This window comes from Eschrichtius robustus, chromosome 1 (assembly GCF_028021215.1).
Source record: "Eschrichtius robustus isolate mEscRob2 chromosome 1, mEscRob2.pri, whole genome shotgun sequence".
Taxonomy (NCBI): domain Eukaryota; kingdom Metazoa; phylum Chordata; class Mammalia; order Artiodactyla; family Eschrichtiidae; genus Eschrichtius; species Eschrichtius robustus.
Genome location: NC_090824.1, coordinates 145623841 through 145651802, shown reverse-complemented (window position 1 = coordinate 145651802; position 27962 = coordinate 145623841). Strand labels below are relative to the sequence as shown.

General features: G+C 54.5%; 15 non-coding genes across 15 annotated transcripts; all 15 read right to left on the bottom strand.

Annotated features, from left to right (window-relative positions):
- Positions 1 to 465: 465 nt before the first annotated feature.
- Positions 466 to 557, bottom strand: LOC137778292 (small nucleolar RNA SNORD116). The gene has a single exon (XR_011076829.1). It is a non-coding gene; the product is annotated as a small nucleolar RNA SNORD116 (small nucleolar RNA).
- Positions 558 to 946: 389 nt separating this feature from the next.
- LOC137751791 (small nucleolar RNA SNORD116) lies at positions 947 to 1038 on the bottom strand. Its single transcript, XR_011070960.1, has one exon. It is a non-coding gene; the product is annotated as a small nucleolar RNA SNORD116 (small nucleolar RNA).
- A 2458-nt stretch (positions 1039 to 3496) lies between these two features.
- Positions 3497 to 3588, bottom strand: LOC137752739 (small nucleolar RNA SNORD116). The gene has a single exon (XR_011071276.1). It is a non-coding gene; the product is annotated as a small nucleolar RNA SNORD116 (small nucleolar RNA).
- A 2408-nt stretch (positions 3589 to 5996) lies between these two features.
- On the bottom strand, positions 5997 to 6088 carry LOC137778285 (small nucleolar RNA SNORD116). Its single transcript, XR_011076827.1, has one exon. It is a non-coding gene; the product is annotated as a small nucleolar RNA SNORD116 (small nucleolar RNA).
- Positions 6089 to 6477: 389 nt separating this feature from the next.
- LOC137751786 (small nucleolar RNA SNORD116) lies at positions 6478 to 6569 on the bottom strand. Its single transcript, XR_011070958.1, has one exon. It is a non-coding gene; the product is annotated as a small nucleolar RNA SNORD116 (small nucleolar RNA).
- Positions 6570 to 9027: 2458 nt separating this feature from the next.
- LOC137752688 (small nucleolar RNA SNORD116) lies at positions 9028 to 9119 on the bottom strand. The gene has a single exon (XR_011071262.1). It is a non-coding gene; the product is annotated as a small nucleolar RNA SNORD116 (small nucleolar RNA).
- A 2408-nt stretch (positions 9120 to 11527) lies between these two features.
- On the bottom strand, positions 11528 to 11619 carry LOC137778282 (small nucleolar RNA SNORD116). Its single transcript, XR_011076825.1, has one exon. It is a non-coding gene; the product is annotated as a small nucleolar RNA SNORD116 (small nucleolar RNA).
- Positions 11620 to 12008: 389 nt separating this feature from the next.
- On the bottom strand, positions 12009 to 12100 carry LOC137751782 (small nucleolar RNA SNORD116). Its single transcript, XR_011070957.1, has one exon. It is a non-coding gene; the product is annotated as a small nucleolar RNA SNORD116 (small nucleolar RNA).
- Positions 12101 to 14558: 2458 nt separating this feature from the next.
- LOC137752636 (small nucleolar RNA SNORD116) lies at positions 14559 to 14650 on the bottom strand. Its single transcript, XR_011071246.1, has one exon. It is a non-coding gene; the product is annotated as a small nucleolar RNA SNORD116 (small nucleolar RNA).
- Positions 14651 to 17057: 2407 nt separating this feature from the next.
- On the bottom strand, positions 17058 to 17149 carry LOC137778276 (small nucleolar RNA SNORD116). The gene has a single exon (XR_011076823.1). It is a non-coding gene; the product is annotated as a small nucleolar RNA SNORD116 (small nucleolar RNA).
- A 389-nt stretch (positions 17150 to 17538) lies between these two features.
- On the bottom strand, positions 17539 to 17630 carry LOC137751776 (small nucleolar RNA SNORD116). Its single transcript, XR_011070956.1, has one exon. It is a non-coding gene; the product is annotated as a small nucleolar RNA SNORD116 (small nucleolar RNA).
- Positions 17631 to 20088: 2458 nt separating this feature from the next.
- Positions 20089 to 20180, bottom strand: LOC137752587 (small nucleolar RNA SNORD116). Its single transcript, XR_011071204.1, has one exon. It is a non-coding gene; the product is annotated as a small nucleolar RNA SNORD116 (small nucleolar RNA).
- A 2408-nt stretch (positions 20181 to 22588) lies between these two features.
- On the bottom strand, positions 22589 to 22680 carry LOC137778265 (small nucleolar RNA SNORD116). Its single transcript, XR_011076822.1, has one exon. It is a non-coding gene; the product is annotated as a small nucleolar RNA SNORD116 (small nucleolar RNA).
- Positions 22681 to 23069: 389 nt separating this feature from the next.
- LOC137751771 (small nucleolar RNA SNORD116) lies at positions 23070 to 23161 on the bottom strand. The gene has a single exon (XR_011070955.1). It is a non-coding gene; the product is annotated as a small nucleolar RNA SNORD116 (small nucleolar RNA).
- Positions 23162 to 25619: 2458 nt separating this feature from the next.
- Positions 25620 to 25711, bottom strand: LOC137752531 (small nucleolar RNA SNORD116). Its single transcript, XR_011071189.1, has one exon. It is a non-coding gene; the product is annotated as a small nucleolar RNA SNORD116 (small nucleolar RNA).
- Positions 25712 to 27962: the final 2251 nt, after the last annotated feature.

The following is a 27962-nucleotide window of genomic DNA, read 5'->3' as shown; positions in this document are numbered from 1 at the left end:
TGGGACGGTGGCCCATTTGATTTCCCCTGACCATCAGGGCAAATGTAAACTACATCCCACCTCCCAAGCTGAACATGACATAGAAGCCTGGCCTGGCCAGGACTCCTTCTCTGACCCTGAGTGCAGAGACTTCTGCTTCCTTGCGGGAACAAGGCAACGACCTGAGCTCGAGGGTGGCCTGTAGATCTCGAGGGGAAGCCAGAGGAGTACCAGTGGCTCACGCTTCCTTTCATACCTGCATACAGACCGCGGCAGGATATAGCAGTTTTGGCTAGACTCAGGTGCCCAGAGACATCAAGTTGTCCTTAGCCTTCCCATGTAGATGGACATCCCAGGCTCCTTTCCACATGGCTCTTTCTGCACGAGAAGCCCGCCACCCTCAACTTGAACAATGTTGCTGCACACGCCCACAGTAGCAAATGCGACATGGACCTCTCCCTAATTTTCCTTTGGGAGCCACGTGCTGGACCTCAGTTAGGATGAGAAGATGGTAGGTATTGCTCATTCATTTTGTTTAGATTTTGAAGGAATGCATTTATGGGAGTCATCATCGATCCACGCAGCTGCTCAAAGGCTGGACGTGCAAAGTCGCGGATTGTCAGCAAGCTAAAACCTCTCAGCAGTAGGGAGCGGCCAGACTCGAGCCACGGGGCAGAAAGTGCACCCAAGTCTCAGGGCATTGGAGCTCGGGTTCCCCAGGAAGAGCCCGGAATGTGACGGGGTAGTCTCGCCGCACAAGTCCCCGTGGCCAAACATCTAGGTTTCTTCAAAGAAGTTCCGTTTACCCCCACAAGGTTTCTACCACGAACCTTGTCAAGCCAGAGGCGATGCCCTTGGGTCGTACAGAAAGCTATTGGCATTGGAGATATTCCAATGCCCAAACTGGCAGGGCAAACCCTTGCAGCAACTGGGTAACTTGCCCTGGCGCATTGTATTTTCGCCCCCGGGACTGTCAGTGACATGACCGCGGAGAAACCTGAGACCCATTCATTGGTTCAGAGTTCCAAGCAGTGCATTTATGGGAGTCATCATCAATCCACCTGCTCAAAGGCTGCACGTTCAAAGTTGCAGGCTCCACCGCAGGGCAGCCAACGATCTCAATCATGTCAGCAGCCAGGAGCGGCCAGAGCCGACCCACGGGGCTGCCAATGGAGCTAAGGATCATGGCATCGGATCTGGGGTGCCACTGGAGGAGCCAAGAAGGTGAGGGTGTAGTCTCAGGGCACAAGTCCCCGTGGCCAAACATCTAGGTTTCTGCAAAGAATTTCCACTCACCACCACAAGGTTCCTACGAGGATCCTCAAGTACTTCACGCCAAAATCACTCTGAGACTCTTTTGCCTCGACTTGCCTCAACTTGCCGCACTGTCCTCACTTCGCCAGGTTTCATGGACTATACAGAGGGCCCCATGCTGCTGCAGGTGTTTGTTCCCGGGCACTCCACCACCTGCCTCAGTGTGACAGAACACAGGGATGTTTGAGAAAAGTGAACGGGGGCACAGAGGCAAAGGGTGATACTGCCCAGCGAAGTGCGCTGCGATGTGCGCTATATCTCCCCTCAACATTTCATTTGCAGCCCATCATGTCTGTGTGTCCACAGCCAAACGTGAATGCATCATGGCACAGATGCCTTCAGAGTGCACGGGCATCAACACAAAGAGCACGGCCGTCCATCAAACCCCTGGTATGGGCCTTGAACTTCCCTGCCTGAGCCGCCTCCCCACCGACACAGCATAGGGATGTCATCCTGAACCGCTGAGACACCCTCAGGGGAAATGGGATTACTCAGCGTAAGAGCCACTGCCCTCTGGGGAACCAAACCACTCCTGGCGCATACGCTTCCACACAATGGACTCAGCCTCAAGGGGAAATGTGGTCCCTGAGATCTTCCACAAGGGAACGACCCTTGGACAAATGTCACGACCTCCAACAAAAGCAGCTTGTAGGGACCGGTGACAAATCGCACCAGAGGAACTCCTGGACTGAATAATGGAGATTCACCTGTAGCCATACTTCCTGGCCTGCTGCCAAGACTGGCAACCTACCCTTAGCCCACACACAAAGCTAATGGCACGGGAACCATTCCGATGCTCAACGCGGCGGGGAAACCCTTGCAACAATGGTGTAACTTGCAGTGGTGTCTGGCACTTTCACACTCTGGGCCCATCAGTGACGTGACATTGGGGAAACCGTGAGGCCCAGGTACTCTACAAGCAACTTGTTACCCACAGCCATGCAACGAGAGAACCCAGACAACAGCCTAGACACTTGAACCGGTATGATTTGTCTGGCCTGTGGCCAGGCTCGCCGGATACCACAGTCTCGACGCACCAGCGGGTGGCAGGAAAAATGACACCCACACCACACATCCTCTCCTGCCCTTAAAACTGTAGCCTTTCCTTGGCAACCGACTCCCTTGTTTCTGCATGGTTGCGCCCAATGACCTCCTAGTAGAGCTCCAATCCTCAGGGAACGCTATGTGGGCCGGGTATAGAAATGATGCTTGGCTGTCCTCAGGAACACCTTCACATCTTCAACACAGGGGGAACGTAGCCAGACAGGGACAAAACACCCCAAGGCCTCTAAATCGGCCCCCATGAGAAGACACCATACTGTGCCATGAAGGCAACCTTTCGCTGGACAAGGACCCGCCATGAAGCAAATCGACCAAGGAGAGGAAAGAGGCGGGACAGTCCACAAAGGTGCTCCCGTATTCTCTCCCTACACGTGCCTCCAGATGCTCCTGAGGGAATCCCAAATGTGTTCCGGGGACCCCATGGCCACCGTCGATCTATCCACCCACCAATAAACCTGTGGGCTTAGTCAGCCATCTCACGTGTCTCTTTCACTCGCCTTGCCTTACTCTCTCTCCACCGGGATCCCAACGTGTCACGGCAAGATGCCAGAGCCACCCCTCACCAAGGAAGCTTGCCGTGACCAAGCTTGACTAAGGCATTTTCCAGCCCCTTCACACAGCACACACAAGCAGGACACAACCCGAGGAGGAGCCATCAGATTGCCTAAACTCCCAGGAACACTGGCCCATTTGATTTCTCCCCTCATCAGGAGAAACCTAAATTGCATATGGTCTCCCAAGCAGAACATGACAAAGAAGCCTGGCCTAGGCCTGGAATCCTGTTCTGACCCTGAGCCTACAGACTTCTGTTTCTTTGAGGCCACACGGCAATGACCAGCAGGTGGGGGCAGCCTGTAGAACACAAGCGCAGGTGGCAGAACCAGCAATGGCGCACGCTTCCTCTCCTACCTGCATGCTGAACCGTGACAGGGGACAGCAGTCCTGGCTAGACCAAGGAACAAAGAGACGGCAAGCTGTCCCAAGCCTTCCCACCTGCATTGGCATCCCAGGCTCCTTTCCCAATGGCTCTTCTCCCCATGAGATGACCACAACCCTCAACTTGAACAACGTGGCTGTGGACACCCACAGCCGCAAATGCAATGTGAACCTCTCCCTACTTTCCTTTTGGGAGCCACGTGCTGGACCTCAGTTCCAAAGAGGAGACGGTAGGGATTTTTCACTCATTTTGTTCAGATTTCCAAGGAATGCATTTGTGGGAGTCATCATCGATCCAAACACGGGCTCAAACGTTGGACATGCAAAGTTGCAGATTCCACCATGGGACGGCCAGCGAGCTGAATCATATCAGCGTACAGAAGTGGCCAGAGCCGAGCCATGGGTCAGGAAATGCAGCCAGTTCTCAGGGCATCAAAGCTCGTGTTCCCCGAGAAATTACCAGAAGGTGAGGGTGTAGCCCCGGTGCACACGTTCCCGTCGCCAAACCTTTAGGTTAAGCAAAGAAGTGTCCCTTACCGCAAAAAGGGTTAAAGCAGGATCCTCATGGAATGCACGCCAGGACCCATCCGAGACTCCTTCGCCTGGCCTCGCCTTGCCACGCCGTCCTCCTTTCAACGGGTATCAGGGATTATACGGATGGCCCCAGGCTGCTGCTAGCATTCTTTCCCTGGCATTCCACCTGGCTCGGGTGAGAGAACACACGCAGGCTTGAGGAGGGTGCACGGGCACAGCGAGGGACAGGTCGATACCACCCAGTGATGTGTGTTCTATCTCTCCTCAACATTTCATTTGCTGTCCGTCTTGCCTGTGTGTACGCACCCAAACGTGAAAGCATCGTGGCACAGGCGCCTTCAGAGCATGCGGCCATCAGGACAAAGAGCGCCGCCGGCCAACAACACCCTGGTCTCGGGCCCTGAAATTCCTCTCCTGAGCAATCTGCCCCGCATCACAGCAAAACGATGTCTTCCTGATCCCCTGAGACACCCTCAGGACAACTGGGCCCCCTCAGCCTAAGAGCAAGTGCCCTCTTTGGCAACAAACACGCCCTTGGCACTTATGATTCCACACAGTGGACACACCCTCAAGGCGAGAGATCTTCCACAAGGGAAGGGCCCTTGGCCGAATATGACGACCTCCATCAAAAGCGGCTCGTAGGGACCCGTGACAAAGGGCACCTGAGGAACCCCTGGACTGATCAAGGGAGACTCACCAGCAGGCATACTTCCTGGTCTCCTGCCAAGCCAGAGGAACTTCTTAGGACCGCAACCAAAGCTAATGGCAAGGGAGCCATTCCAATGCCCAAAGTGGCGGGGCAAACCCTTGCAGCAACTGGGTATCTTATTGTACCACCTTGCACATTGTCTTTCTTCCCTTCAAGGACTAGACCTTGGAGAAACCATGAGACCCTGGTCCTCCAGAACCAACGTGTCACCCACAGCCGTGCAATGAGGGAACGCCTCCAACATCCTGGACCCTTGAACCGGCATGACTTCTCTGGCTTGAAGCCATGCATGCTGGAGATCACAGGCTCGCAGCACCAGAAGGCGGCAGGACAAAATGACCCCTGCAGCACACATTCACTCCAGCCCTTAAACCTGTAGCATTTCCTTGGCAGCCAACTCGCTTCTTTCTGCATGGTTGGGCCCAAAGACCTCCGGGAAGAGCTCCAAACCTCAGGGAATGCTATGCCGACTGGGCATAGCAATGACGCTGGGCTGTCCGAAGGAACACCTTAACATCCTCAACATAGGGGCAAGGAGGCCACACAGGGACAAAACATCCCAACGGCTCCAAATCGGGCCCAGTGAGAAGACACCATACTGTGCTGTGAAGGCACCATTCAGTGGAACAAGGACCCGCCGTGAAGCACATTGAGAAAGGAGAGGAAAAGGTTGGGATGGTCCATGAATGTGCACCTGTGTTCCTTCCCTACACGGGACTCCAAATGCTCCTGAAGATATCCCAAAAGAGTTCCGGGAACCCTATGTCCACCGAACATCTATCCACCCAACAGTAAGCCTGTGGGCTTAGCCAACACTCTCACGTGTATTTCCCACTCGCCTTGCCTTCCTCTCTCCACCAGGATCCAGACGAATCCACCCCTCACCTAAGTAGCTTGATATCCCCTGGAATTGCCTAAGGCATTTTCCAACCTCTCCACACACAACACACAAGCAGGACACAACCCAAGGAGGAGCCAACAGCGTCGCCCAAATCTGTGGGACGGTGGCCCATTTGATTTCCCCTGACCATCAGGGCAAATGTAAACTACATCCCACCTCCCAAGCTGAACATGACATAGAAGCCTGGCCTGGCCAGGACTCCTTCTCTGACCCTGAGTGCAGAGACTTCTGCTTCCTTGCGGGAACAAGGCAACGACCTGAGCTCGAGGGTGGCCTGTAGATCTCGAGGGGAAGCCAGAGGAGTACCAGTGGCTCACGCTTCCTTTCATACCTGCATACAGACCGCGGCAAGATATAGCAGTTTTGGCTAGACTCAGGTGCCCAGAGACATCAAGTTGTCCTTAGCCTTCCCATGTAGATGGACATCCCAGGCTCCTTTCCACATGGCTCTTTCTGCACGAGAAGCCCGCCACCCTCAACTTGAACAATGTTGCTGCACACGCCCACAGTAGCAAATGCGACATGGACCTCTCCCTAATTTTCCTTTGGGATCCACGTGCTGGACCTCAGTTAGGATGAGAAGATGGTAGGTATTGCTCATTCATTTTGTTTAGATTTTGAAGGAATGCATTTATGGGAGTCATCATCGATCCACGCAGCTGCTCAAAGGCTGGACGTGCAAAGTCGCGGATTGTCAGCAAGCTAAAACCTCTCAGCAGTAGGGAGCGGCCAGACTCGAGCCACGGGGCAGAAATTGCACCCAAGTCTCAGGGCATTGGAGCTTGGGTTCCCCAGGAAGAGCCCGGAATGTGACGGGGTAGTCTCGCCGCACAAGTCCCCGTGGCCAAACATCTAGGTTTCTTCAAAGAAGTTCCGTTTACCCCCACAAGGTTTCTACCACGAACCTTGTCAAGCCAGAGGCGATGCCCTTGGGTCGTACAGAAAGCTATTGGCATTGGAGATATTCCAATGCCCAAACTGGCAGGGCAAACCCTTGCAGCAACTGGGTAACTTGCCCTGGCGCATTGTATTTTCGCCCCCGGGACTGTCAGTGACATGACCGCGGAGAAACCTGAGACCCATTCATTGGTTCAGAGTTCCAAGCAGTGCATTTATGGGAGTCATCATCAATCCACCTGCTCAAAGGCTGCACGTTCAAAGTTGCAGGCTCCACCGCAGGGCAGCCAACGATCTCAATCATGTCAGCAGCCAGGAGCGGCCAGAGCCGACCCACGGGGCTGCCAATGGAGCTAAGGATCATGGCATCGGATCTGGGGTGCCACTGGAGGAGCCAAGAAGGTGAGGGTGTAGTCTCAGGGCACAAGTCCCCGTGGCCAAACATCTAGGTTTCTGCAAAGAATTTCCACTCACCACCACAAGGTTCCTACGAGGATCCTCAAGTACTTCACGCCAAAATCACTCTGAGACTCTTTTGCCTCGACTTGCCTCAACTTGCCGCACTGTCCTCACTTCGCCAGGTTTCATGGACTATACAGAGGGCCCCATGCTGCTGCAGGTGTTTGTTCCCGGGCACTCCACCACCTGCCTCAGTGTGACAGAACACAGGGATGTTTGAGAAAAGTGAACGGGGGCACAGAGGCAAAGGGTGATACTGCCCAGCGAAGTGCGCTGCGATGTGCGCTATATCTCCCCTCAACATTTCATTTGCAGCCCATCATGTCTGTGTGTCCACAGCCAAACGTGAATGCATCATGGCACAGATGCCTTCAGAGTGCACGGGCATCAACACAAAGAGCACGGCCGTCCATCAAACCCCTGGTATGGGCCTTGAACTTCCCCGCCTGAGCCGCCTCCCCACCGACACAGCATAGGGATGTCATCCTGAACCGCTGAGACACCCTCAGGGGAAATGGGATTACTCAGCGTAAGAGCCACTGCCCTCTGGGGAACCAAACCACTCCTGGCGCATACGCTTCCACACAATGGACTCAGCCTCAAGGGGAAATGTGGTCCCTGAGATCTTCCACAAGGGAACGACCCTTGGACAAATGTCACGACCTCCAACAAAAGCAGCTTGTAGGGACCGGTGACAAATCGCACCAGAGGAACTCCTGGACTGAATAATGGAGATTCACCTGTAGCCATACTTCCTGGCCTGCTGCCAAGACTGGCAACCTACCCTTAGCCCACACACAAAGCTAATGGCACGGGAACCATTCCGATGCTCAACGCGGCGGGGAAACCCTTGCAACAATGGTGTAACTTGCAGTGGTGTCTGGCACTTTCACACTCTGGGCCCATCAGTGACGTGACATTGGGGAAACCGTGAGGCCCAGGTACTCTACAAGCAACTTGTTACCCACAGCCATGCAACGAGAGAACCCAGACAACAGCCTAGACACTTGAACCGGTATGATTTGTCTGGCCTGTGGCCAGGCTCGCCGGATACCACAGTCTCGACGCACCAGCGGGTGGCAGGAAAAATGACACCCACACCACACATCCTCTCCTGCCCTTAAAACTGTAGCCTTTCCTTGGCAACCGACTCCCTTGTTTCTGCATGGTTGCGCCCAATGACCTCCTAGTAGAGCTCCAATCCTCAGGGAACGCTATGTGGGCCGGGTATAGAAATGATGCTTGGCTGTCCTCAGGAACACCTTCACATCTTCAACACAGGGGGAACGTGGCCAGACAGGGACAAAACACCCCAAGGCCTCTAAATCGGCCCCCATGAGAAGACACCATACTGTGCCATGAAGGCAACCTTTCGCTGGACAAGGACCCGCCATGAAGCAAATCGACCAAGGAGAGGAAAGAGGCGGGACAGTCCACAAAGGTGCTCCCGTATTCTCTCCCTACACGTGCCTCCAGATGCTCCTGAGGGAATCCCAAATGTGTTTCGGGGACCCCATGGCCACCGTCGATCTATCCACCCACCAATAAACCTGTGGGCTTAGTCAGCCATCTCACGTGTCTCTTTCACTCGCCTTGCCTTACTCTCTCTCCACCGGGATCCCAACGTGTCACGGCAAGATGCCAGAGCCACCCCTCACCAAGGAAGCTTGCCGTGACCAAGCTTGACTAAGGCATTTTCCAGCCCCTTCACACAGCACACACAAGCAGGACACAACCCGAGGAGGAGCCATCAGATTGCCTAAACTCCCAGGAACACTGGCCCATTTGATTTCTCCCCTCATCAGGAGAAACCTAAATTGCATATGGTCTCCCAAGCAGAACATGACAAAGAAGCCTGGCCTAGGCCTGGAATCCTGTTCTGACCCTGAGCCTACAGACTTCTGTTTCTTTGAGGCCACACGGCAATGACCAGCAGGTGGGGGCAGCCTGTAGAACACAAGCGCAGGTGGCAGAACCAGCAATGGCGCACGCTTCCTCTCCTACCTGCATGCTGAACCGTGACAGGGGACAGCAGTCCTGGCTAGACCAAGGAACAAAGAGACGGCAAGCTGTTCCAAGCCTTCCCACCTGCATTGGCATCCCAGGCTCCTTTCCCAATGGCTCTTCTCCCCATGAGATGACCACAACCCTCAACTTGAACAACGTGGCTGTGGACACCCACAGCCGCAAATGCAATGTGAACCTCTCCCTACTTTCCTTTTGGGAGCCACGTGCTGGACCTCAGTTCCAAAGAGGAGACGGTAGGGATTTTTCACTCATTTTGTTCAGATTTCCAAGGAATGCATTTGTGGGAGTCATCATCGATCCAAACACGGGCTCAAACGTTGGACATGCAAAGTTGCAGATTCCACCATGGGACGGCCAGCGAGCTGAATCATATCAGCGTACAGAAGTGGCCAGAGCCGAGCCATGGGTCAGGAAATGCAGCCAGTTCTCAGGGCATCAAAGCTCGTGTTCCCCGAGAAATTACCAGAAGGTGAGGGTGTAGCCCCGGTGCACACGTTCCCGTCGCCAAACCTTTAGGTTAAGCAAAGAAGTGTCCCTTACCGCAACAAGGGTTAAAGCAGGATCCTCATGGAATGCACGCCAGGACCCATCCGAGACTCCTTCGCCTGGCCTCGCCTTGCCACGCCGTCCTCCTTTCAACGGGTATCAGGGATTATACGGATGGCCCCAGGCTGCTGCTAGCATTCTTTCCCTGGCATTCCACCTGGCTCGGGTGAGAGAACACACGCAGGCTTGAGGAGGGTGCACGGGCACAGCGAGGGACAGGTCGATACCACCCAGTGATGTGTGTTCTATCTCTCCTCAACATTTCATTTGCTGTCCGTCTTGCCTGTGTGTACGCACCCAAACGTGAAAGCATCGTGGCACAGGCGCCTTCAGAGCATGCGGCCATCAGGACAAAGAGCGCCGCCGGCCAACAACACCCTGGTCTCGGGCCCTGAAATTCCTCTCCTGAGCAATCTGCCCCGCATCACAGCAAAACGATGTCTTCCTGATCCCCTGAGACACCCTCAGGACAACTGGGCCCCCTCAGCCTAAGAGCAAGTGCCCTCTTTGGCAACAAACACGCCCTTGGCACTTATGATTCCACACAGTGGACACACCCTCAAGGCGAGAGACCTTCCACAAGGGAAGGGCCCTTGGCCGAATATGACGACCTCCATCAAAAGCGGCTCGTAGGGACCCGTGACAAAGGGCACCTGAGGAACCCCTGGACTGATCAAGGGAGACTCACCAGCAGGCATACTTCCTGGTCTCCTGCCAAGCCAGAGGAACTTCTTAGGACCGCAACCAAAGCTAATGGCAAGGGAGCCATTCCAATGCCCAAAGTGGCGGGGCAAAACCTTGCAGCAACTGGGTATCTTATTGTACCACCTTGCACATTGTCTTTCTTCCCTTCAAGGACTAGACCTTGGAGAAACCATGAGACCCAGGTCCTCCAGAACCAACGTGTCACCCACAGCCGTGCAATGAGGGAACGCCTCCAACATCCTGGACCCTTGAACCGGCATGACTTCTCTGGCTTGAAGCCATGCATGCTGGAGATCACAGGCTCGCAGCACCAGAAGGCGGCAGGACAAAATGACCCCTGCAGCACACATTCACTCCAGCCCTTAAACCTGTAGCATTTCCTTGGCAGCCAACTCGCTTCTTTCTGCATGGTTGGGCCCAAAGACCTCCGGGAAGAGCTCCAAACCTCAGGGAATGCTATGCCGACTGGGCATAGCAATGACGCTGGGCTGTCCGAAGGAACACCTTAACATCCTCAACATAGGGGCAAGGAGGCCACACAGGGACAAAACATCCCAACGGCTCCAAATCGGGCCCAGTGAGAAGACACCATACTGTGCTGTGAAGGCACCATTCAGTGGAACAAGGACCCGCCGTGAAGCACATTGAGAAAGGAGAGGAAAAGGTTGGGATGGTCCATGAATGTGCACCTGTGTTCCTTCCCTACACGGGACTCCAAATGCTCCTGAAGATATCCCAAAAGAGTTCCGGGAACCCTATGTCCACCGAACATCTATCCACCCAACAGTAAGCCTGTGGGCTTAGCCAACACTCTCACGTGTATTTCCCACTCGCCTTGCCTTCCTCTCTCCACCAGGATCCAGACGAATCCACCCCTCACCTAAGTAGCTTGATATCCCCTGGAATTGCCTAAGGCATTTTCCAACCTCTCCACACACAACACACAAGCAGGACACAACCCAAGGAGGAGCCAACAGCGTCGCCCAAATCTGTGGGACGGTGGCCCATTTGATTTCCCCTGACCATCAGGGCAAATGTAAACTACATCCCACCTCCCAAGCTGAACATGACATAGAAGCCTGGCCTGGCCAGGACTCCTTCTCTGACCCTGAGTGCAGAGACTTCTGCTTCCTTGCGGGAACAAGGCAACGACCTGAGCTCGAGGGTGGCCTGTAGATCTCGAGGGGAAGCCAGAGGAGTACCAGTGGCTCACGCTTCCTTTCATACCTGCATACAGACCGCGGCAGGATATAGCAGTTTTGGCTAGACTCAGGTGCCCAGAGACATCAAGTTGTCCTTAGTCTTCCCATGTAGATGGACATCCCAGGCTCCTTTCCACATGGCTCTTTCTGCACGAGAAGCCCGCCACCCTCAAGTTGAACAATGTTGCTGCACACGCCCACAGTAGCAAATGCGACATGGACCTCTCCCTAATTTTCCTTTGGGAGCCACGTGCTGGACCTCAGTTAGGATGAGAAGATGGTAGGTATTGCTCATTCATTTTGTTTAGATTTTGAAGGAATGCATTTATGGGAGTCATCATCGATCCACGCAGCTGCTCAAAGGCTGGACGTGCAAAGTCGCGGATTGTCAGCAAGCTAAAACCTCTCAGCAGTAGGGAGCGGCCAGACTCGAGCCACGGGGCAGAAAGTGCACCCAAGTCTCAGGGCATTGGAGCTCGGGTTCCCCAGGAAGAGCCCGGAATGTGACGGGGTAGTCTCGCCGCACAAGTCCCCGTGGCCAAACATCTAGGTTTCTTCAAAGAAGTTCCGTTTACCCCCACAAGGTTTCTACCACGAACCTTGTCAAGCCAGAGGCGATGCCCTTGGGTCGTACAGAAAGCTATTGGCATTGGAGATATTCCAATGCCCAAACTGGCAGGGCAAACCCTTGCAGCAACTGGGTAACTTGCCCTGGCGCATTGTATTTTCGCCCCCGGGACTGTCAGTGACATGACCGCGGAGAAACCTGAGACCCATTCATTGGTTCAGAGTTCCAAGCAGTGCATTTATGGGAGTCATCATCAATCCACCTGCTCAAAGGCTGCACGTTCAAAGTTGCAGGCTCCACCGCAGGGCAGCCAACGATCTCAATCATGTCAGCAGTCAGGAGCGGCCAGAGCCGACCCACGGGGCTGCCAATGGAGCTAAGGATCATGGCATCGGATCTGGGGTGCCACTGGAGGAGCCAAGAAGGTGAGGGTGTAGTCTCAGGGCACAAGTCCCCGTGGCCAAACATCTAGGTTTCTGCAAAGAATTTCCACTCACCACCACAAGGTTCCTACGAGGATCCTCAAGTACTTCACGCCAAAATCACTCTGAGACTCTTTTGCCTCGACTTGCCTCAACTTGCCGCACTGTCCTCACTTCGCCAGGTTTCATGGACTATACAGAGGGCCCCATGCTGCTGCAGGTGTTTGTTCCCGGGCACTCCACCACCTGCCTCAGTGTGACAGAACACAGGGATGTTTGAGAAAAGTGAACGGGGGCACAGAGGCAAAGGGTGATACTGCCCAGCGAAGTGCGCTGCGATGTGCGCTATATCTCCCCTCAACATTTCATTTGCAGCCCATCATGTCTGTGTGTCCACAGCCAAACGTGAATGCATCATGGCACAGATGCCTTCAGAGTGCACGGGCATCAACACAAAGAGCACGGCCGTCCATCAAACCCCTGGTATGGGCCTTGAACTTCCCCGCCTGAGCCGCCTCCCCACCGACACAGCATAGGGATGTCATCCTGAACCGCTGAGACACCCTCAGGGGAAATGGGATTACTCAGCGTAAGAGCCACTGCCCTCTGGGGAACCAAACCACTCCTGGCGCATACGCTTCCACACAATGGACTCAGCCTCAAGGGGAAATGTGGTCCCTGAGATCTTCCACAAGGGAACGACCCTTGGACAAATGTCACGACCTCCAACAAAAGCAGCTTGTAGGGACCGGTGACAAATCGCACCAGAGGAACTCCTGGACTGAATAATGGAGATTCACCTGTAGCCATACTTCCTGGCCTGCTGCCAAGACTGGCAACCTACCCTTAGCCCACACACAAAGCTAATGGCACGGGAACCATTCCGATGCTCAACGCGGCGGGGAAACCCTTGCAACAATGGTGTAACTTGCAGTGGTGTCTGGCACTTTCACACTCTGGGCCCATCAGTGACGTGACATTGGGGAAACCGTGAGGCCCAGGTACTCTACAAGCAACTTGTTACCCACAGCCATGCAACGAGAGAACCCAGACAACAGCCTAGACACTTGAACCGGTATGATTTGTCTGGCCTGTGGCCAGGCTCGCCGGATACCACAGTCTCGACGCACCAGCGGGTGGCAGGAAAAATGACACCCACACCACACATCCTCTCCTGCCCTTAAAACTGTAGCCTTTCCTTGGCAACCGACTCCCTTGTTTCTGCATGGTTGCGCCCAATGACCTCCTAGTAGAGCTCCAATCCTCAGGGAACGCTATGTGGGCCGGGTATAGAAATGATGCTTGGCTGTCCTCAGGAACACCTTCACATCTTCAACACAGGGGGAACGTGGCCAGACAGGGAAAAAACACCCCAAGGCCTCTAAATCGGCCCCCATGAGAAGACACCATACTGTGCCATGAAGGCAACCTTTCGCTGGACAAGGACCCGCCATGAAGCAAATCGACCAAGGAGAGGAAAGAGGCGGGACAGTCCACAAAGGTGCTCCCGTATTCTCTCCCTACACGTGCCTCCAGATGCTCCTGAGGGAATCCCAAATGTGTTCCGGGGACCCCATGGCCACCGTCGATCTATCCACCCACCAATAAACCTGTGGGCTTAGTCAGCCATCTCACGTGTCTCTTTCACTCGCCTTGCCTTACTCTCTCTCCACCGGGATCCCAACGTGTCACGGCAAGATGCCAGAGCCACCCCTCACCAAGGAAGCTTGCCGTGACCAAGCTTGACTAAGGCATTTTCCAGCCCCTTCACACAGCACACACAAGCAGGACACAACCCGAGGAGGAGCCATCAGATTGCCTAAACTCCCAGGAACACTGGCCCATTTGATTTCTCCCCTCATCAGGAGAAACCTAAATTGCATATGGTCTCCCAAGCAGAACATGACAAAGAAGCCTGCCCTAGGCCTGGAATCCTGTTCTGACCCTGAGCCTACAGACTTCTGTTTCTTTGAGGCCACAAGGCAATGACCAGCAGGTGGGGGCAGCCTGTAGAACACAAGCGCAGGTGGCAGAACCAGCAATGGCGCACGCTTCCTCTCCTACCTGCATGCTGAACCGTGACAGGGGACAGCAGTCCTGGCTAGACCAAGGAACAAAGAGACGGCAAGCTGTCGCAAGCCTTCCCACCTGTATTGGCATCCCAGGCTCCTTTCCCAATGGCTCTTCTCCCCATGAGATGACCACAACCCTCAACTTGAACAACGTGGCTGTGGACACCCACAGCCGCAAATGCAATGTGAACCTCTCCCTACTTTCCTTTTGGGAGCCACGTGCTGGACCTCAGTTCCAAAGAGGAGACGGTAGGGATTTTTCACTCATTTTGTTCAGATTTCCAAGGAATGCATTTGTGGGAGTCATCATCGATCCAAACACGGGCTCAAACGTTGGACATGCAAAGTTGCAGATTCCACCATGGACGGCCAGCGAGCTGAATCATATCAGCGTACAGAAGTGGCCAGAGTCGAGCCATGGGTCAGGAAATGCAGCCAGTTCTCAGGGCATGAAAGCTCGTGTTCCCCGAGAAATTACCAGAAGGTGAGGGTGTAGCCCCGGTGCACACGTTCCTGTCGCCAAACCTTTAGGTTAAGCAAAGAAGTGTCCCTTACCGCAACAAGGGTTAAAGCAGGATCCTCATGGAATGCACGCCAGGACCCATCCGAGACTCCTTCGCCTGGCCTCGCCTTGCCACGCCGTCCTCCTTTCAACGGGTATCAGGGATTATACGGATGGCCCCAGGCTGCTGCTAGCATTCTTTCCCTGGCATTCCACCTGGCTCGGGTGAGAGAACACACGCAGGCTTGAGGAGGGTGCACGGGCACAGCGAGGGACAGGTCGATACCACCCAGTGATGTGTGTTCTATCTCTCCTCAACATTTCATTTGCTGTCCGTCTTGCCTGTGTGTACGCACCCAAACGTGAAAGCATCGTGGCACAGGCGCCTTCAGAGCATGCGGCCATCAGGACAAAGAGCGCCACCGGCCAACAACACCCTGGTCTCGGGCCCTGAAATTCCTCTCCTGAGCAATCTGCCCCGCATCACAGCAAAACGATGTCTTCCTGATCCCCTGAGACACCCTCAGGACAACTGGGCCCCCTCAGCCTAAGAGCAAGTGCCCTCTTTGGCAACAAACACGCCCTTGGCACTTATGATTCCACACAGTGGACACACCCTCAAGGCGAGAGATCTTCCACAAGGGAAGGGCCCTTGGCCGAATATGACGACCTCCATCAAAAGCGGCTCGTAGGGACCCGTGACAAAGGGCACCTGAGGAACCCCTGGACTGATCAAGGGAGACTCACCAGCAGGCATACTTCCTGGTCTCCTGCCAAGCCAGAGGAACTTCTTAGGACCGCAACCAAAGCTAATGGCAAGGGAGCCATTCCAATGCCCAAAGTGGCGGGGCAAACCCTTGCAGCAACTGGGTATCTTATTGTACCACCTTGCACATTGTCTTTCTTCCCTTCAAGGACTAGACCTTGGAGAAACCATGAGACCCTGGTCCTCCAGAACCAACGTGTCACCCACAGCCGTGCAATGAGGGAACGCCTCCAACATCCTGGACCCTTGAACCGGCATGACTTCTCTGGCTTGAAGCCATGCATGCTGGAGATCACAGGCTCGCAGCACCAGAAGGCGGCAGGACAAAATGACCCCTGCAGCACACATTCACTCCAGCCCTTAAACCTGTAGCATTTCCTTGGCAGCCAACTCGCTTCTTTCTGCATGGTTGGGCCCAAAGACCTCCGGGAAGAGCTCCAAACCTCAGGGAATGCTATGCCGACTGGGCATAGCAATGACGCTGGGCTGTCCGAAGGAACACCTTAACATCCTCAACATAGGGGCAAGGAGGCCACACAGGGACAAAACATCCCAACGGCTCCAAATCGGGCCCAGTGAGAAGACACCATACTGTGCTGTGAAGGCACCATTCAGTGGAACAAGGACCCGCCGTGAAGCACATTGAGAAAGGAGAGGAAAAGGTTGGGATGGTCCATGAATGTGCACCTGTGTTCCTTCCCTACACGGGACTCCAAATGCTCCTGAAGATATCCCAAAAGAGTTCCGGGAACCCTATGTCCACCGAACATCTATCCACCCAACAGTAAGCCTGTGGGCTTAGCCAACACTCTCACGTGTATTTCCCACTCGCCTTGCCTTCCTCTCTCCACCAGGATCCAGACGAATCCACCCCTCACCTAAGTAGCTTGATATCCCCTGGAATTGCCTAAGGCATTTTCCAACCTCTCCACACACAACACACAAGCAGGACACAACCCAAGGAGGAGCCAACAGCGTCGCCCAAATCTGTGGGACGGTGGTCCATTTGATTTCCCCTGACCATCAGGGCAAATGTAAACTACATCCCACCTCCCAAGCTGAACATGACATAGAAGCCTGGCCTGGCCAGGACTCCTTCTCTGACCCTGAGTGCAGAGACTTCTGCTTCCTTGCGGGAACAAGGCAACGACCTGAGCTCGAGGGTGGCCTGTAGATCTCGAGGGGAAGCCAGAGGAGTACCAGTGGCTCACGCTTCCTTTCATACCTGCATACAGACCGCGGCAGGATATAGCAGTTTTGGCTAGACTCAGGTGTCCAGAGACATCAAGTTGTCCTTAGCCTTCCCATGTAGATGGACATCCCAGGCTCCTTTCCACATGGCTCTTTCTGCACGAGAAGCCCGCCACCCTCAACTTGAACAATGTTGCTGCACACGCCCACAGTAGCAAATGCGACATGGACCTCTCCCTAATTTTCCTTTGGGAGCCACGTGCTGGACCTCAGTTAGGATGAGAAGATGGTAGGTATTGCTCATTCATTTTGTTTAGATTTTGAAGGAATGCATTTATGGGAGTCATCATCGATCCACGCAGCTGCTCAAAGGCTGGACGTGCAAAGTCGCGGATTGTCAGCAAGCTAAAACCTCTCAGCAGTAGGGAGCGGCCAGACTCGAGCCACGGGGCAGAAAGTGCACCCAAGTCTCAGGGCATTGGAGCTCGGGTTCCCCAGGAAGAGCCCGGAATGTGACGGGGTAGTCTCGCCGCACAAGTCCCCGTGGCCAAACATCTAGGTTTCTTCAAAGAAGTTCCGTTTACCCCCACAAGGTTTCTACCACGAACCTTGTCAAGCCAGAGGCGATGCCCTTGGGTCGTACAGAAAGCTATTGGCATTGGAGATATTCCAATGCCCAAACTGGCAGGGCAAACCCTTGCAGCAACTGGGTAACTTGCCCTGGCGCATTGTATTTTCGCCCCCGGGACTGTCAGTGACATGACCGCGGAGAAACCTGAGACCCATTCATTGGTTCAGAGTTCCAAGCAGTGCATTTATGGGAGTCATCATCAATCCACCTGCTCAAAGGCTGCACGTTCAAAGTTGCAGGCTCCACCGCAGGGCAGCCAACGATCTCAATCATGTCAGCAGTCAGGAGCGGCCAGAGCCGACCCACGGGGCTGCCAATGGAGCTAAGGATCATGGCATCGGATCTGGGGTGCCACTGGAAGAGCCAAGAAGGTGAGGGTGTAGTCTCAGGGCACAAGTCCCCGTGGCCAAACATCTAGGTTTCTGCAAAGAATTTCCACTCACCACCACAAGGTTCCTACGAGGATCCTCAAGTACTTCACGCCAAAATCACTCTGAGACTCTTTTGCCTCGACTTGCCTCAACTTGCCGCACTGTCCTCACTTCGCCAGGTTTCATGGACTATACAGAGGGCCCCATGCTGCTGCAGGTGTTTGTTCCCGGGCACTCCACCACCTGCCTCAGTGTGACAGAACACAGGGATGTTTGAGAAAAGTGAACGGGGGCACAGAGGCAAAGGGTGATACTGCCCAGCGAAGTGCGCTGCGATGTGCGCTATATCTCCCCTCAACATTTCATTTGCAGCCCATCATGTCTGTGTGTCCACAGCCAAACGTGAATGCATCATGGCACAGATGCCTTCAGAGTGCACGGGCATCAACACAAAGAGCACGGCCGTCCATCAAACCCCTGGTATGGGCCTTGAACTTCCCCGCCTGAGCCGCCTCCCCACCGACACAGCATAGGGATGTCATCCTGAACCGCTGAGACACCCTCAGGGGAAATGGGATTACTCAGCGTAAGAGCCACTGCCCTCTGGGGAACCAAACCACTCCTGGCGCATACGCTTCCACACAATGGACTCAGCCTCAAGGGGAAATGTGGTCCCTGAGATCTTCCACAAGGGAACGACCCTTGGACAAATGTCACGACCTCCAACAAAAGCAGCTTGTAGGGACCGGTGACAAATCGCACCAGAGGAACTCCTGGACTGAATAATGGAGATTCACCTGTAGCCATACTTCCTGGCCTGCTGCCAAGACTGGCAACCTACCCTTAGCCCACACACAAAGCTAATGGCACGGGAACCATTCCGATGCTCAACGCGGCGGGGAAACCCTTGCAACAATGGTGTAACTTGCAGTGGTGTCTGGCACTTTCACACTCTGGGCCCATCAGTGACGTGACATTGGGGAAACCGTGAGGCCCAGGTACTCTACAAGCAACTTGTTACCCACAGCCATGCAACGAGAGAACCCAGACAACAGCCTAGACACTTGAACCGGTATGATTTGTCTGGCCTGTGGCCAGGCTCGCCGGATACCACAGTCTCGACGCACCAGCGGGTGGCAGGAAAAATGACACCCACACCACACATCCTCTCCTGCCCTTAAAACTGTAGCCTTTCCTTGGCAACCGACTCCCTTGTTTCTGCATGGTTGCGCCCAATGACCTCCTAGTAGAGCTCCAATCCTCAGGGAACGCTATGTGGGCCGGGTATAGAAATGATGCTTGGCTGTCCTCAGGAACACCTTCACATCTTCAACACAGGGGGAACGTGGCCAGACAGGGAAAAAACACCCCAAGGCCTCTAAATCGGCCCCCATGAGAAGACACCATACTGTGCCATGAAGGCAACCTTTCGCTGGACAAGGACCCGCCATGAAGCAAATCGACCAAGGAGAGGAAAGAGGCGGGACAGTCCACAAAGGTGCTCCCGTATTCTCTCCCTACACGTGCCTCCAGATGCTCCTGAGGGAATCCCAAATGTGTTCCGGGGACCCCATGGCCACCGTCGATCTATCCACCCACCAATAAACCTGTGGGCTTAGTCAGCCATCTCACGTGTCTCTTTCACTCGCCTTGCCTTACTCTCTCTCCACCGGGATCCCAACGTGTCACGGCAAGATGCCAGAGCCACCCCTCACCAAGGAAGCTTGCCGTGACCAAGCTTGACTAAGGCATTTTCCAGCCCCTTCACACAGCACACACAAGCAGGACACAACCCGAGGAGGAGCCATCAGATTGCCTAAACTCCCAGGAACACTGGCCCATTTGATTTCTCCCCTCATCAGGAGAAACCTAAATTGCATATGGTCTCCCAAGCAGAACATGACAAAGAAGCCTGCCCTAGGCCTGGAATCCTGTTCTGACCCTGAGCCTACAGACTTCTGTTTCTTTGAGGCCACAAGGCAATGACCAGCAGGTGGGGGCAGCCTGTAGAACACAAGCGCTGGTGGCAGAACCAGCAATGGCGCACGCTTCCTCTCCTACCTGCATGCTGAACCGTGACAGGGGACAGCAGTCCTGGCTAGACCAAGGAACAAAGAGACGGCAAGCTGTCGCAAGCCTTCCCACCTGTATTGGCATCCCAGGCTCCTTTCCCAATGGCTCTTCTCCCCATGAGATGACCACAACCCTCAACTTGAACAACGTGGCTGTGGACACCCACAGCCGCAAATGCAATGTGAACCTCTCCCTACTTTCCTTTTGGGAGCCACGTGCTGGACCTCAGTTCCAAAGAGGAGACGGTAGGGATTTTTCACTCATTTTGTTCAGATTTCCAAGGAATGCATTTGTGGGAGTCATCATCGATCCAAACACGGGCTCAAACGTTGGACATGCAAAGTTGCAGATTCCACCATGGGACGGCCAGCGAGCTGAATCATATCAGCGTACAGAAGTGGCCAGAGCCGAGCCATGGGTCAGGAAATGCAGCCAGTTCTCAGGGCATGAAAGCTCGTGTTCCCCGAGAAATTACCAGAAGGTGAGGGTGTAGCCCCGGTGCACACGTTCCTGTCGCCAAACCTTTAGGTTAAGCAAAGAAGTGTCCCTTACCGCAACAAGGGTTAAAGCAGGATCCTCATGGAATGCACGCCAGGACCCATCCGAGACTCCTTCGCCTGGCCTCGCCTTGCCACGCCGTCCTCCTTTCAACGGGTATCAGGGATTATACGGATGGCCCCAGGCTGCTGCTAGCATTCTTTCCCTGGCATTCCACCTGGCTCGGGTGAGAGAACACACGCAGGCTTGAGGAGGGTGCACGGGCACAGCGAGGGACAGGTCGATACCACCCAGTGATGTGTGTTCTATCTCTCCTCAACATTTCATTTGCTGTCCGTCTTGCCTGTGTGTACGCACCCAAACGTGAAAGCATCGTGGCACAGGCGCCTTCAGAGCATGCGGCCATCAGGACAAAGAGCGCCACCGGCCAACAACACCCTGGTCTCGGGCCCTGAAATTCCTCTCCTGAGCAATCTGCCCCGCATCACAGCAAAACGATGTCTTCCTGATCCCCTGAGACACCCTCAGGACAACTGGGCCCCCTCAGCCTAAGAGCAAGTGCCCTCTTTGGCAACAAACACGCCCTTGGCACTTATGATTCCACACAGTGGACACACCCTCAAGGCGAGAGATCTTCCACAAGGGAAGGGCCCTTGGCCGAATATGACGACCTCCATCAAAAGCGGCTCGTAGGGACCCGTGACAAAGGGCACCTGAGGAACCCCTGGACTGATCAAGGGAGACTCACCAGCAGGCATACTTCCTGGTCTCCTGCCAAGCCAGAGGAACTTCTTAGGACCGCAACCAAAGCTAATGGCAAGGGAGCCATTCCAATGCCCAAAGTGGCGGGGCAAACCCTTGCAGCAACTGGGTATCTTATTGTACCACCTTGCACATTGTCTTTCTTCCCTTCAAGGACTAGACCTTGGAGAAACCATGAGACCCTGGTCCTCCAGAACCAACGTGTCACCCACAGCCGTGCAATGAGGGAACGCCTCCAACATCCTGGACCCTTGAACCGGCATGACTTCTCTGGCTTGAAGCCATGCATGCTGGAGATCACAGGCTCGCAGCACCAGAAGGCGGCAGGATAAAATGACCCCTGCAGCACACATTCACTCCAGCCCTTAAACCTGTAGCATTTCCTTGGCAGCCAACTCGCTTCTTTCTGCATGGTTGGGCCCAAAGACCTCCGGGAAGAGCTCCAAACCTCAGGGAATGCTATGCCGACTGGGCATAGCAATGACGCTGGGCTGTCCGAAGGAACACCTTAACATCCTCAACATAGGGGCAAGGAGGCCACACAGGGACAAAACATCCCAACGGCTCCAAATCGGGCCCAGTGAGAAGACACCATACTGTGCTGTGAAGGCACCATTCAGTGGAACAAGGACCCGCCGTGAAGCACATTGAGAAAGGAGAGGAAAAGGTTGGGATGGTCCATGAATGTGCACCTGTGTTCCTTCCCTACACGGGACTCCAAATGCTCCTGAAGATATCCCAAAAGAGTTCCGGGAACCCTATGTCCACCGAACATCTATCCACCCAACAGTAAGCCTGTGGGCTTAGCCAACACTCTCACGTGTATTTCCCACTCGCCTTGCCTTCCTCTCTCCACCAGGATCCAGACGAATCCACCCCTCACCTAAGTAGCTTGATATCCCCTGGAATTGCCTAAGGCATTTTCCAACCTCTCCACACACAACACACAAGCAGGACACAACCCAAGGAGGAGCCAACAGCGTCGCCCAAATCTGTGGGACGGTGGTCCATTTGATTTCCCCTGACCATCAGGGCAAATGTAAACTACATCCCACCTCCCAAGCTGAACATGACATAGAAGCCTGGCCTGGCCAGGACTCCTTCTCTGACCCTGAGTGCAGAGACTTCTGCTTCCTTGCGGGAACAAGGCAACGACCTGAGCTCGAGGGTGGCCTGTAGATCTCGAGGGGAAGCCAGAGGAGTACCAGTGGCTCACGCTTCCTTTCATACCTGCATACAGACCGCGGCAGGATATAGCAGTTTTGGCTAGACTCAGGTGTCCAGAGACATCAAGTTGTCCTTAGCCTTCCCATGTAGATGGACATCCCAGGCTCCTTTCCACATGGCTCTTTCTGCACGAGAAGCCCGCCACCCTCAACTTGAACAATGTTGCTGCACACGCCCACAGTAGCAAATGCGACATGGACCTCTCCCTAATTTTCCTTTGGGAGCCACGTGCTGGACCTCAGTTAGGATGAGAAGATGGTAGGTATTGCTCATTCATTTTGTTTAGATTTTGAAGGAATGCATTTATGGGAGTCATCATCGATCCACGCAGCTGCTCAAAGGCTGGACGTGCAAAGTCGCGGATTGTCAGCAAGCTAAAACCTCTCAGCAGTAGGGAGCGGCCAGACTCGAGCCACGGGGCAGAAAGTGCACCCAAGTCTCAGGGCATTGGAGCTCGGGTTCCCCAGGAAGAGCCTGGAATGTGACGGGGTACTCTCGCCGCACAAGTCCCCGTGGCCAAACATCTAGGTTTCTTCAAAGAAGTTCCGTTTACCCCCACAAGGTTTCTACCACGAACCTTGTCAAGCCAGAGGCGATGCCCTTGGGTCGTACAGAAAGCTATTGGCATTGGAGATATTCCAATGCCCAAACTGGCAGGGCAAACCCTTGCAGCAACTGGGTAACTTGCCCTGGCGCATTGTATTTTCGCCCCCGGGACTGTCAGTGACATGACCGCGGAGAAACCTGAGACCCATTCATTGGTTCAGAGTTCCAAGCAGTGCATTTATGGGAGTCATCATCAATCCACCTGCTCAAAGGCTGCACGTTCAAAGTTGCAGGCTCCACCGCAGGGCAGCCAACGATCTCAATCATGTCAGCAGTCAGGAGCGGCCAGAGCCGACCCACGGGGCTGCCAATGGAGCTAAGGATCATGGCATCGGATCTGGGGTGCCACTGGAAGAGCCAAGAAGGTGAGGGTGTAGTCTCAGGGCACAAGTCCCCGTGGCCAAACATCTAGGTTTCTGCAAAGAATTTCCACTCACCACCACAAGGTTCCTACGAGGATCCTCAAGTACTTCACGCCAAAATCACTCTGAGACTCTTTTGCCTCGACTTGCCTCAACTTGCCGCACTGTCCTCACTTCGCCAGGTTTCATGGACTATACAGAGGGCCCCATGCTGCTGCAGGTGTTTGTTCCCGGGCACTCCACCACCTGCCTCAGTGTGACAGAACACAGGGATGTTTGAGAAAAGTGAACGGGGGCACAGAGGCAAAGGGTGATACTGCCCAGCGAAGTGCGCTGCGATGTGCGCTATATCTCCCCTCAACATTTCATTTGCAGCCCATCATGTCTGTGTGTCCACAGCCAAACGTGAATGCATCATGGCACAGATGCCTTCAGAGTGCACGGGCATCAACACAAAGAGCACGGCCGTCCATCAAACCCCTGGTATGGGCCTTGAACTTCCCCGCCTGAGCCGCCTCCCCACCGACACAGCATAGGGATGTCATCCTGAACCGCTGAGACACCCTCAGGGGAAATGGGATTACTCAGCGTAAGAGCCACTGCCCTCTGGGGAACCAAACCACTCCTGGCGCATACGCTTCCACACAATGGACTCAGCCTCAAGGGGAAATGTGGTCCCTGAGATCTTCCACAAGGGAACGACCCTTGGACAAATGTCACGACCTCCAACAAAAGCAGCTTGTAGGGACCGGTGACAAATCGCACCAGAGGAACTCCTGGACTGAATAATGGAGATTCACCTGTAGCCATACTTCCTGGCCTGCTGCCAAGACTGGCAACCTACCCTTAGCCCACACACAAAGCTAATGGCACGGGAACCATTCCGATGCTCAACGCGGCGGGGAAACCCTTGCAACAATGGTGTAAATTGCAGTGGTGTCTGGCACTTTCACACTCTGGGCCCATCAGTGACGTGACATTGGGGAAACCGTGAGGCCCAGGTACTCTACAAGCAACTTGTTACCCACAGCCATGCAACGAGAGAACCCAGACAACAGCCTAGACACTTGAACCGGTATGATTTGTCTGGCCTGTGGCCAGGCTCGCCGGATACCACAGTCTCGACGCACCAGCGGGTGGCAGGAAAAATGACACCCACACCACACATCCTCTCCTGCCCTTAAAACTGTAGCCTTTCCTTGGCAACCGACTCCCTTGTTTCTGCATGGTTGCGCCCAATGACCTCCTAGTAGAGCTCCAATCCTCAGGGAACGCTATGTGGGCCGGGTATAGAAATGATGCTTGGCTGTCCTCAGGAACACCTTCACATCTTCAACACAGGGGGAACGTGGCCAGACAGGGACAAAACACCCCAAGGCCTCTAAATCGGCCCCCATGAGAAGACACCATACTGTGCCATGAAGGCAACCTTTCGCTGGACAAGGACCCGCCATGAAGCAAATCGACCAAGGAGAGGAAAGAGGCGGGACAGTCCACAAAGGTGCTCCCGTATTCTCTCCCTACACGTGCCTCCAGATGCTCCTGAGGGAATCCCAAATGTGTTCCGGGGACCCCATGGCCACCGTCGATCTATCCACCCACCAATAAACCTGTGGGCTTAGTCAGCCATCTCACGTGTCTCTTTCACTCGCCTTGCCTTACTCTCTCTCCACCGGGATCCCAACGTGTCACGGCAAGATGCCAGAGCCACCCCTCACCAAGGAAGCTTGCCGTGACCAAGCTTGACTAAGGCATTTTCCAGCCCCTTCACACAGCACACACAAGCAGGACACAACCCGAGGAGGAGCCATCAGATTGCCTAAACTCCCAGGAACACTGGCCCATTTGATTTCTCCCCTCATCAGGAGAAACCTAAATTGCATATGGTCTCCCAAGCAGAACATGACAAAGAAGCCTGGCCTAGGCCTGGAATCCTGTTCTGACCCTGAGCCTACAGACTTCTGTTTCTTTGAGGCCACACGGCAATGACCAGCAGGTGGGGGCAGCCTGTAGAACACAAGCGCAGGTGGCAGAACCAGCAATGGCGCACGCTTCCTCTACTACCTGCATGCTGAACCGTGACAGGGGACAGCAGTCCTGGCTAGACCAAGGAACAAAGAGACGGCAAGCTGTCCCAAGCCTTCCCACCTGCATTGGCATCCCAGGCTCCTTTCCCAATGGCTCTTCTCCCCATGAGATGACCACAACCCTCAACTTGAACAACGTGGCTGTGGACACCCACAGCCGCAAATGCAATGTGAACCTCTCCCTACTTTCCTTTTGGGAGCCACGTGCTGGACCTCAGTTCCAAAGAGGAGACGGTAGGGATTTTTCACTCATTTTGTTCAGATTTCCAAGGAATGCATTTGTGGGAGTCATCATCGATCCAAACACGGGCTCAAACGTTGGACATGCAAAGTTGCAGATTCCACCATGGGACGGCCAGCGAGCTGAATCATATCAGCGTACAGAAGTGGCCAGAGCCGAGCCATGGGTCAGGAAATGCAGCCAGTTCTCAGGGCATCAAAGCTCGTGTTCCCCGAGAAATTACCAGAAGGTGAGGGTGTAGCCCCGGTGCACACGTTCCCGTCGCCAAACCTTTAGGTTAAGCAAAGAAGTGTCCCTTACCGCAACAAGGGTTAAAGCAGGATCCTCATGGAATGCACGCCAGGACCCATCCGAGACTCCTTCGCCTGGCCTCGCCTTGCCACGCCGTCCTCCTTTCAACGGGTATCAGGGATTATACGGATGGCCCCAGGCTGCTGCTAGCATTCTTTCCCTGGCATTCCACCTGGCTCGGGTGAGAGAACACACGCAGGCTTGAGGAGGGTGCACGGGCACAGCGAGGGACAGGTCGATACCACCCAGTGATGTGTGTTCTATCTCTCCTCAACATTTCATTTGCTGTCCGTCTTGCCTGTGTGTACGCACCCAAACGTGAAAGCATCGTGGCACAGGCGCCTTCAGAGCATGCGGCCATCAGGACAAAGAGCGCCGCCGGCCAACAACACCCTGGTCTCGGGCCCTGAAATTCCTCTCCTGAGCAATCTGCCCCGCATCACAGCAAAACGATGTCTTCCTGATCCCCTGAGACACCCTCAGGACAACTGGGCCCCCTCAGCCTAAGAGCAAGTGCCCTCTTTGGCAACAAACACGCCCTTGGCACTTATGATTCCACACAGTGGACACACCCTCAAGGCGAGAGATCTTCCACAAGGGAAGGGCCCTTGGCCGAATATGACGACCTCCATCAAAAGCGGCTCGTAGGGACCCGTGACAAAGGGCACCTGAGGAACCCCTGGACTGATCAAGGGAGACTCACCAGCAGGCATACTTCCTGGTCTCCTGCCAAGCCAGAGGAACTTCTTAGGACCGCAACCAAAGCTAATGGCAAGGGAGCCATTCCAATGCCCAAAGTGGCGGGGCAAAACCTTGCAGCAACTGGGTATCTTATTGTACCACCTTGCACATTGTCTTTCTTCCCTTCAAGGACTAGACCTTGGAGAAACCATGAGACCCAGGTCCTCCAGAACCAACGTGTCACCCACAGCCGTGCAATGAGGGAACGCCTCCAACATCCTGGACCCTTGAACCGGCATGACTTCTCTGGCTTGAAGCCATGCATGCTGGAGATCACAGGCTCGCAGCACCAGAAGGCGGCAGGACAAAATGACCCCTGCAGCACACATTCACTCCAGCCCTTAAACCTGTAGCATTTCCTTGGCAGCCAACTCGCTTCTTTCTGCATGGTTGGGCCCAAAGACCTCCGGGAAGAGCTCCAAACCTCAGGGAATGCTATGCCGACTGGGCATAGCAATGACGCTGGGCTGTCCGAAGGAACACCTTAACATCCTCAACATAGGGGCAAGGAGGCCACACAGGGACAAAACATCCCAACGGCTCCAAATCGGGCCCAGTGAGAAGACACCATACTGTGCTGTGAAGGCACCATTCAGTGGAACAAGGACCCGCCGTGAAGCACATTGAGAAAGGAGAGGAAAAGGTTGGGATGGTCCATGAATGTGCACCTGTGTTCCTTCCCTACACGGGACTCCAAATGCTCCTGAAGATATCCCAAAAGAGTTCCGGGAACCCTATGTCCACCGAACATCTATCCACCCAACAGTAAGCCTGTGGGCTTAGCCAACACTCTCACGTGTATTTCCCACTCGCCTTGCCTTCCTCTCTCCACCAGGATCCAGACGAATCCACCCCTCACCTAAGTAGCTTGATATCCCCTGGAATTGCCTAAGGCATTTTCCAACCTCTCCACACACAACACACAAGCAGGACACAACCCAAGGAGGAGCCAACAGCGTCGCCCAAATCTGTGGGACGGTGGCCCATTTGATTTCCCCTGACCATCAGGGCAAATGTAAACTACATCCCACCTCCCAAGCTGAACATGACATAGAAGCCTGGCCTGGCCAGGACTCCTTCTCTGACCCTGAGTGCAGAGACTTCTGCTTCCTTGCGGGAACAAGGCAACGACCTGAGCTCGAGGGTGGCCTGTAGATCTCGAGGGGAAGCCAGAGGAGTACCAGTGGCTCACGCTTCCTTTCATACCTGCATACAGACCGCGGCAGGATATAGCAGTTTTGGCTAGACTCAGGTGCCCAGAGACATCAAGTTGTCCTTA